Source organism: Athene cunicularia, assembly GCF_003259725.1.
Source record: "Athene cunicularia isolate RWA chromosome 5 unlocalized genomic scaffold, athCun1 chr5_part3, whole genome shotgun sequence".
Lineage (NCBI taxonomy): Eukaryota > Metazoa > Chordata > Aves > Strigiformes > Strigidae > Athene > Athene cunicularia.
Window position 1 is genome coordinate 6033482 of NW_020799103.1, and position 10004 is coordinate 6043485.

The following is a 10004-nucleotide window of genomic DNA, read 5'->3' on the forward strand; positions in this document are numbered from 1 at the left end:
CTTTTTTTTTTTTTTTTTTTTTTTTTTTTTATTATTTGTATGTACACTTAGCACACAACTCATTAATGGTCTAAAGCATACAGTCTACACAAATGCATGGTAAGGAACAGAGTAAAGTATCTGTCAAGCAGAGCAAACTAGTGTGACCAGGACACTTTTGTTCCGTTTACCAGAAAAACTTCAGATGTTAACTCATTGCTTTCGTCCCCCCATACAGTGCTGGGAATCACAGTAGGAAAACAGCATCTGTACTTCTCCACAGCCATCTGTGATCCTATCTACAGTGGAAACTGAAACATGAAGTGAAAAATAAGCTCAGACCTGAGATACTGAGCTCATGAAAACCCTTATGGTTCCACTAACTTCAGAGAAAACCCTATTTTTTATTTTCTCAAAATATCGACTAAAAAGGTTTCATAACAAGAAATATCTCGTATTCTCTTTACTGATCTGTAGGTTTCAAGTTAAAGCCAGGATGTATCTCAAATTACACACCTAAGTGGCAAATATTAGTCATATTTTAAAAGTACTAGCATGAAAAAATTGAACAATCATCATTTTTTCATTTCAGGCAACATTAAGATTGTTTAGGCATCTTGCACTGGTGCAATTTTTCAACATACCAAAAAAAAAAAAAAAAAAAAAAAAAAAAAAAAAAAAAAAAAAGAAAGAAAAAAAAACCCCAAGCTATTTCAACAGGGAGAAAAAGGTAGTTTTACAATGGCGTTGAAAATAACCACAAAATTTTCACATTTACTCCAGCATTCTTCACTAAAGGAATCAGTAAAAGAAAACAAAGTTATAATCGTCCTATTTTATGATTGAACTTACAAGAATTTCTTCTCTGTCTTTAAACAAATTAACCAGAATTTCTGAGCAGTGGCATAACAGAAGATTTCTTGTTCTGTTCACCTCTTCATGTCATTGCAACATTTCACAGAATGCACCATTTTATCATAATTATTAGGAAACTGGTCAAGTATAGGGTGTGCCATATGTCACCTATGAGGTCTAGTCTCAAACAGAACTTGATTCAAGGAATGGATTTCATCAGAGCCCAGAGGCTACCACTGCACTCCAAGATCCCTGTTTTTCCAGCTCAACATACCAAAATTGATACAGGAGTTTTGAACATGCTTCCAAACTATGTTCCCCACTCTCTTTTCTTTAGGTGGAGTAGAATATGAAATTATGTTCACATAAATACAAAACCTGTTATAAATGCAAAAACCTAATTTAAAAAGAAGATTTAAATAAGCCTGCTTTTAAAGCAGCAGGAACAACTGAAAGACTCATGTGGACGAATGTAATGAAAAAGGCAAAGAGAAGAGCCCTCTCCTGCCACATGGGGATTACTGCAGGACAGAAGGGAAATGCATTAGGAATTGCAAAAAGCACCATCCCATGCACACTCATTTTGTGGAAGTTTAAACAAGCAAAGTAGGCAAGATGTCAAAAAGCAGAGTTTGGACATATTTTCTAAGACCCAGTTGGAATTCCTCTGCTTAAATGGGAGACTAAAATGACTGCAACATAAATCCTATGATAACCAACTAGATAGATATATGGATTTTTTTTTTTTCTTGCTATATAGATATATTTTCTTTCTACAGGAACATTTTGCTGTACTACTTTCCTTGTAAATATGAATTTTCCCTCATCCATGAGCTGTCCTTTCAGATTTTAGGAGAAATGTCTATCCAAATAGTCATGTGTTAATCACTGAACAGTAACACAGGAACAACACTTATCTCTATAGATCTTTTGTCCATTCTCACCTCTCCTCTCAAAGTTAGTTTTCTACTAGCAGAAGTAAAAGAAAGATGTACCAGTACTAATGGCTGGAAAGCTCAACTGGGGAAACAAACAATGACACGAGGGTCTGTCTGGCAGGGCACAGAGCTACAAGTCAACCTCTATTCAGTCACCTTATGGCTGGGTGCATTGCTGCTTTTCTTTCAAGAAATGTGGATTCTTGCAATGGGGAATACATCTGAAAAATTCTTCTTGATTAATCACTGGCTAGAGGGTTGGAGAAGGGGTATGATTTTTTTGTCATAGCAATGAACTCTGTCACAGAAAGCTCGTGCAAAGAAAGTCAGCGTTCACACACAGCATGCAACATGGCATCTACACGCATAACTACGCAGCTTTCAAATCCCATTCTTTAACCATAATAGGTTCTGTGGAGAAGTCATTTATTTGAACTCCGTATGAGGTAGGATGATTTGGCCCTAACTACACTAGTATTTCAATAAAGCCCTCTAGAAAAAGTGCTTTACAGTGTAATTCACCAGAAAAACAGAGTTTGTTCTGGCCTAAGCTGAGGAAAACTAGTGACTATCCATTGTGATATAGAGCACTATACATTAAGAGCACTTGAGACATCTAAACCACCTCTGTTTAAAATAGAGACCAAATGCATCCAGGGAGAACTTCAAAGGTGACAATACATTATACTGAACCCACCAATACTGAGCTTCCCAAAGGTCAGCTTGAAGACACATTTCAACTTCTGCACATGTTCATTACATCATATACATATTAAATACAGAACATATAATTATGAAATCATGTATTCAGAACCACCTGATCCTGTATTTTCATCTGAATTTGTGGTTATATTCACCTGCTACCATCACCTGCACTAAAAAGACACCAAAAGAAACCAAGCGTTTCTCTGACATTTCTAGCTCCATCTTTTTGAACTGGTATTCTTCATCCTTCTCAGAGGGCAGATCACTGAATTTAAGGTGGCGTATTCTTTGCCATTAAAAAAAAAAAAATACCAAGATAATGGTAAAGCAAGAGATATACTTCAAAATGGGGCTTATTTTTTGTAGCCAAGGTACCCAGCATAAGGTTGGCCTATACAAAGATGACTGAATTGGGAAAATTAAATTAAGGAAAGCAGGAAAAAAACCAACAGTAACTGTTGCGGGTTTTTTTGTTTGTTTAAATATTTTTTTTAAAAAATTAACAGAAGGTCACATTGTCTGCAAGCCTATCCTGAAGCTGCTCATCTTCTTGTCTTGTATTTTGTCTATGCTCAAAGATACAATAGAGTGTTTTGTTTTGTTTTTTAACTAAAACAGCAGGTAGGGAAGGAGACAGCTGAGATTCTTTGAGAGTAAGGTTGAAGTATCATGTTACTGTAGCCTTAAAAATAAACAGCAGTCTTTGCATCCCTTCTCAAATACCAAATTTATAGCTAAATTGTCATCAATACTGATTTTTACTTTGTGAGTCTCCAAAGGGTAAGTCTATTATCAAGATCATGCAAATCAAACTATGCAGCGATATATTAGTATTTAATATTGTAAAGGGATAGGAGATGATGAAAGGCTTTGTTTACCATTTCTGAAGTATAAAAGAATTATCAGCATATAATTCATACTGTACAGAGACTTTCTTGGCTGGTGATTTTTACTGATAACGGAATAGGCATGACTGAAAGATTAACTCACTCAATACATTATTTGAGCATTGCTACTGAGATTTGTTATTAATCTAGGACAAACCATGTCATTTTAAATCTTCACCGTGGCTACCCTGTGAAATCTGTTAAATTACATCTTAGTATATGAAGAATTTTTTTTATAATCCTTCAGCTAAACACTTCTAATTAGCTAGTAAAATCTAATGTATGAAAGTGCTAATTTTTTTTAAATCAATATTTCACCATGGAAAGTTCCATAAATCCTAGGAATAACTTTAAAAATTGTTATGTATCTGCAAAATGCAAATTAATACTTTGTGTTCTTCTTTAGTTTACTTATTCCCCTAAGAAACATCACAATTTAAAACATTCCACATTAAGTAGTTAAATCTTCTCCAACCAACTTTCCAGTATTTTCTTTGACCTTTATGCTTTTGTACTGAATGACCTTTAATGTTTGATGGTTTAAGACTTTCCTATTGTAGTTCCTTAATTTGGGCTTGATTCTGTCATAGATTTTAACAGAAGGAAGAGAGTTTGGAGGTCACAAACCAGGCATATAATTATGTGCTCTCCCCTACCACCCCCAGCTGTCTGGCAACTGCCTTTCACATAAAAAAAGTTAATTGCACAATCTGGCATAGCACTGTATGTGACAAGGTGAAGCCCACCAAAAAGTTAATTTGATAACAGACTACGTGAGTGAGAACCATTATACATCGGATTTAAGGTAGTTAAGCTTCTGGTTTGTGGTTTGCTGTCCTCTGGGGAAGATGCTGGCCTTTACCAAAGTCTTCCAAGTATCATGTACTGAACTTTTAAACTCTTCAAAGACACCATGAACTTGGCCCCATTTGCATCCTTCCACACAAGGAACCATTCAGTCTGCTTCAGAATTGTTAATAGTACAGAACACAGAAGTCTTCAAACCATATTTTTACAGTTACAGATTATCTTCAATATGCAATACTATGTTATTGTTTCTCCTCAACCTTAGGCAAACCTTTGGAACCATAATTTCCGTAGTCTTGACTGAGCCTGATTGCAGAAATGCTCTGAGGCAAGTAAATATTAGATAGCTTAGGTAACCACAATAGCTTTTATATAACAGGAGACAGAACTAGTGTACTCATTCCATTTTTCTCTTCCATCTATTTAAATATACTCACACTGAGGATAATTACCATGCCTTAAAAACAAAACAGCTCTACCCTGCTATTATGCTATTCTACTTTAGAGAAGTACTTAATTCCACTCCAGTAAAAAGTGACATTTTGTGCATTAAACTCACTATTTTTTTATGAAGTGAGTGAAAAAAAAATAATGTAAAAATGCAATAAACTAAGCTCCACTTGATAGCTCTTTGATCTCCTGAGTGGTTCGAATATTTGTAACTTTGGCGTGTAACTACAGTGACAAGTGATCTAGCCCTTTACAAAGAAGGTCATACACAGAACACACAGATAAACACTGCTTATAACACAAGTTTTTGTCATTTAGGTTTGATATCCATCCCTGCATACTTCTATCCGGTTTGAAAATCCTTTCTGAAATCATCTATCCGCTTTTCTCAAGTTTCTACAAATTTGAGGTTTTCCAAATATTATTTTCCATCATATGAAGAACAGTAACTTCTTGGACTTGTACTCATGCTGCATTTCAGTCTACAGCTCGCATTAGAAGTAGACAGGGCTGTGCAACATCCAAAGTCTAATACATTCTTTAGATGCTGCATACCTACGTGTTCTTAGAAAAACAGTACCACGTGGCATCCACTGAAGTAAAGCCCCAATCCCAAACAGAACAACTGGCAGGATTATGCCATGGATTAGACTCATGAACACCTTTAATGGTATTACAAGAGAGATACTGTTATACCAGTTTTTCCAGAGATCAGAAGTGTATCAGTTCATACAAAGATCAGAAGCTATCTAATGGCAGGCAGGGGGCAGGGCAGGGGGACGGCACGTGGCCACGAAAGAGTTGAAGAAAGGGATAAATTTTGAAATAAAGTCTTAAAAAAACTCCAGAAAACCCAAACAACCTATGGAGAAGCCCAGTGATCTCCATATAACCACAGTTAAATTATGTATTAAAACCTCAGCACTTTTTGCCTTAACTTATTAAGTACTTTACAGCAAAGCAGATTGCAGAAGTTAACTTAATTTTAAACAAGGTAATACTGCTTATATTTTCCACATGCAGCCTTGCATCATACCTTCCAAATCCAGCTGACATGTTGGTGATGACAGAAGGTAATTCTGTGTGTGTGATTTATGCTTTTTTTACCCCCCTTCCTTAGTCATTCTCTTTTTTTTTTGGACATTTATTCTCCTCAACCACGTACCAGCTATATGTCTTGTTGCTCACAAAGCAGCAGGTGGTGATGAATAAACACTGCAGCGTAACTTCCTCGGAAGAGGCATAGCTCTGTACTGTTCATCTGCACAAAAATCTCATTGTAAATACCATCTAAGCAAGTGACAGATGTTTTAGTGTAACTAGACTATCAGGGTAGCATGCAGGTTTTGTTCCCACCCCCTGCCAATTAAGGTTTTTTAGGCTGTGATAACATAAATACAGCTCCATCAAATGTCAGTATAATTACCTGTCAATTCTTCTTTCCTCCTCCTCTTCCATTCATTCTGTCCATGAGTGTCCTGTTCCACCCTCCCACCCCTTCCTCAGCAGATAAATGATTCCCAGGAAGATTTTTGGAAAGAACACATTTCCTTGATAATCTTAACACATGTACAGAAAATATTTGTTGCTCTGTAAAAACGTAAAGAGGAACCATTAATGAGACTTCCATACATATAGAAATATACCCTATCTATAATTCTAAAAGATCTAATGCTATCTATCATCTTGACTCCAGCATTGTACAATGGCCAAACATTAACACATGGAGCATGAAAACTGAACCTATTATTCCAGGATTTTGCAAGCTTAAAATTGTACTAGAGCATAATCTACCTTAACAGAGCTTAAAAACACAGGTATCGCTGCAGCACATATTTAGAAAGAATCTGGCCTCAGACATGGACTAGTCCCAGAGGCAATACACTTCAGAGCTTTGTCTTACATACGTATTCTCAAAGCCAGAAACTAAAACACAGCAGTGCCTAACACAGGAAAAGGAAAACATCGTTTAGGTAAAACTGGTAGAAAATAATCTTCGGGTAGTTGCTTGTTTGGATTATTTCAGAAGAATATTCAGGATGCCCCATGCAGGATTCTGAGGCAAGTTTATTTCAGTTAAGAGTTCATTTCCTTTCTCAGGCTTACTGTTTATGTCCAACTACATCAAACCTGAAAATCTGTATTATTTTTTTTTTAGCCTTATCTCATAGCAGCTATGTTCATTCATGCTCCAACTTTTTTCTTTCCTAATTGTTAAAATCTGACATTCTGCAGAAATCGGTGCCATTAAAAAAAAGGCTGTATAAGAAAAGAATCTCATTAAATGAGTATTAAAACTCATCTCAAATTCAGTTGAGATGATTACTGCTTTCTTACAGTAGTTATGACTTTATATTTGATCTCCATTTCTCTAAATCTGCCAGGCATCTGCTTTTGTTGAGTTCTTCTGGAATAGCTTCCCTGTTCTTTCCAAATGGTCTGTCACCTACCGTGACAATTTTTCTATCAACGATTAATACACCTTCCTAAATCATTAATAAATCTATGTGTGCTCTAAGTCCTATACAAAAATATTTTTTCCATGCTGAAACCAACCATTTGGGTTTTTTTAAATCTTTTTCTCTTAGCTTGTTGCTGATTCGTGAAGATTATCACTCACATAAAGTCATTTTGATTTCCTCCCTTTAAAGCCACTTAGAGGGATTTTGCCAAAAACGTTAAGAAATTGAGATATCATTTATCTTCTACTTTATCTAGTTCTTTTTTACCTTTTCTCCTTTTTTTTTTTTTTTAATAGAGATACTTGCTTAATGCTGTGGCTGAGTAATATACAGAATGGACCAGGAGAAGGGGAGAATGCCAAAATGACTTCTCCACCTACTGATCCTGAGGCTGAACCAACATAATTTAAAAGAACTAGCTCTGAGACAGACCCTTATGGCCACATTCTCCACACCAGCTGCAAGAGGGGCTGGAAGGCAAAGAAAAATCTGCCTCTGTCTTCAAAGTGCTTCTTCCGGGCATGATCGCCCTTTACATCGGATCCTCAGGGATTCAGGTCCTTGAGCCACATAAAAAATAGCCCCCAAAAGGTGACATAATTTAAAACTCCTAGGCTGACTACCCTACAAAATGTCACCCTTGATTCCCAGCATGAATGATCATATCAGGATTTGCAAATGCCTTCCTACAAATGCAAGACAAAAACCTAATTATAAAACATCCCTAACTTTCTAATACTGAAAAACCCTGAAAATTAATTCAAAACACAGCTTTTGAGTTTAAGGGCATTCTTCTTAGTAGAAGCATACATCGGGATTTCATGAAGCTGCAGAGACTACCAGCAGTGCTGGGTATTCAGCTTCACGAGATAACAGATTCCAGTAACTCACGTATGTATTCATGAGCCACAGCTATTCAGTGAAAGAAGAGTAGGATGAGTTTGTCCCTGACATTTCCATAACCTTGATTCTTCATCCACCTTAAGCTATTAAGAGATGGGGGAAAAAAAAAGGTATTTTCTTGACTATTCTAGCAATTCTCAAACCCTGTAGTTTTCCCATTCTTAGATATAAGCACAAAAGATCAGTAATTTACAGCATGTGAACTGCAAGGTTAGTATGGCTTATGTTTACAAAGAAAGATATCCAGCATTTTTGAACTAGGCAGGTTTTTCTATTAACTTAAATTTATTATTAGTTCAACATGCTTCCACTAGAAGACACATTAGAGAATTTAATTGGTTATTATTTCTGGCAGGCTCACGCATTCACAAACTAGTTTAATCCTTGTCACACAATACAAACATAACCATTACGCATTTTATTAGATTCAATGTTTAAGTATGTGTTTTTCAAGCAGACTGGCACACTGCAGAGAATGTTATATATTTAAGGTATTCAAAATGTAACTTCGATCACCATTTGACGGGCCTTACTTATACCTGTTACCATTGTGCTGCAAAGATGGGAGCTGGGGAATCTTTCCTATGGATTTGCCAGAAAGCAGGGAAGGCGAAAAACAGCAAAACAAAAAAACAAAACTGGAAAAAAAAAACAAAAAAAACCCCAAACAAACAAAAAAAATCCACTCTCATCCTCTGCTAGTTAAAACATAAGTAGACCACCTCACTTTATGTGCATGCGAAAAGATATTAAGAGGAAGCAGAAACTTGCTATTTACGTCTGAAAGAAAATTTAATCTTGAATGTCAAGGAAGATAAATAAAGAGTGCTGCCCCTGAAGCACTCTAGTGTACTTTGGATGAAAATTTCTGATTTACTTTATGGTGAGTCCACTTATTTTTGGGGGATGCCTGCAGCTGGAGAGGTAGGCAGACTGCTATGTGCAGTCAGGGAATGCTTCTAAAGGACAATAACTGTAATTTAGGTAGGTTGGACCAACACGGTGCTTGGCCTTACAAGGAACAACTTCAGGAAAATAAGTTTAGCACTTTTTTGTTACTGTCTTATTGCACTCCGTGCTACTAATGCCGCAAAGTATTTGGCTTCATGCTATCCCTGAAAATCTATAGTCCTAGTCCAGAGCAGACTTTGAGGGCTTAAGACTCTCATCATTTATGTTTGCACTAGTACACTGTTAGCACTTCTGAGATGTTGATTGCTCCAATCATACTAATGTTTAGGTTAAGGGAAGTATATACCTTAAAGCTCACTTAAAAACCTCAACCTGTATTTAGTTCCACAATAAATTGTCTGAGAAAGGAGAAAATCCCTCATAGTAACATCAGTAGCTTTAGTCACAAATTAAAATGTTTTGTAAAGATTTTGTAAGTATGATTTTCAGTAAAGTCTTCTTTTCAAATATATGCTTAATGCCAGGATCTCAAGTGAGGGTGTTTTCTGAGCACAATGGTAACCAGTAAGTTTTGTAGTTCTTAGCCGGGAAGCTACTAAAAGGAGGAAAAAAGGCAGAAGGCAGCCCTAAGAAGCTAAGACTACTGAAATTAAGGGAGACTTTTTTTCCTCACAGCCCAGAGAGAACTTGTAAGGTGGAAAAAGTCTTTACAGAAAATTAATTTTTTATCTTGAGTTTTGCTGTTTGGCCTTGCTCTCAAAAATACTTCCTGGTACTGACTCACAAGGTTAAGCATAGAGAACATCAGACTATGTTTGTCAACACTGCTTAGTCCATCAGTTCACTTCACCCTTGATTTGCAGCCTGTAGATACACTGCATTGGCTTCTCTGATACCCGACGTAGAAAAGCTACTGCGAGTCAGAATCATAAGAAACGTAAATATTATCATTGACTTAGTCTATATTACTCACCCACATAGTGAAAAAAATTAAGTAACCTACCATCCATTCTATAAAGGAAACAACTCAAGTGCCAAATAAGCAAAGAACCTCTGAAACCTATGTTTCTGAGATACCTTTCCCCCAAAATTCGTATACGGAAATC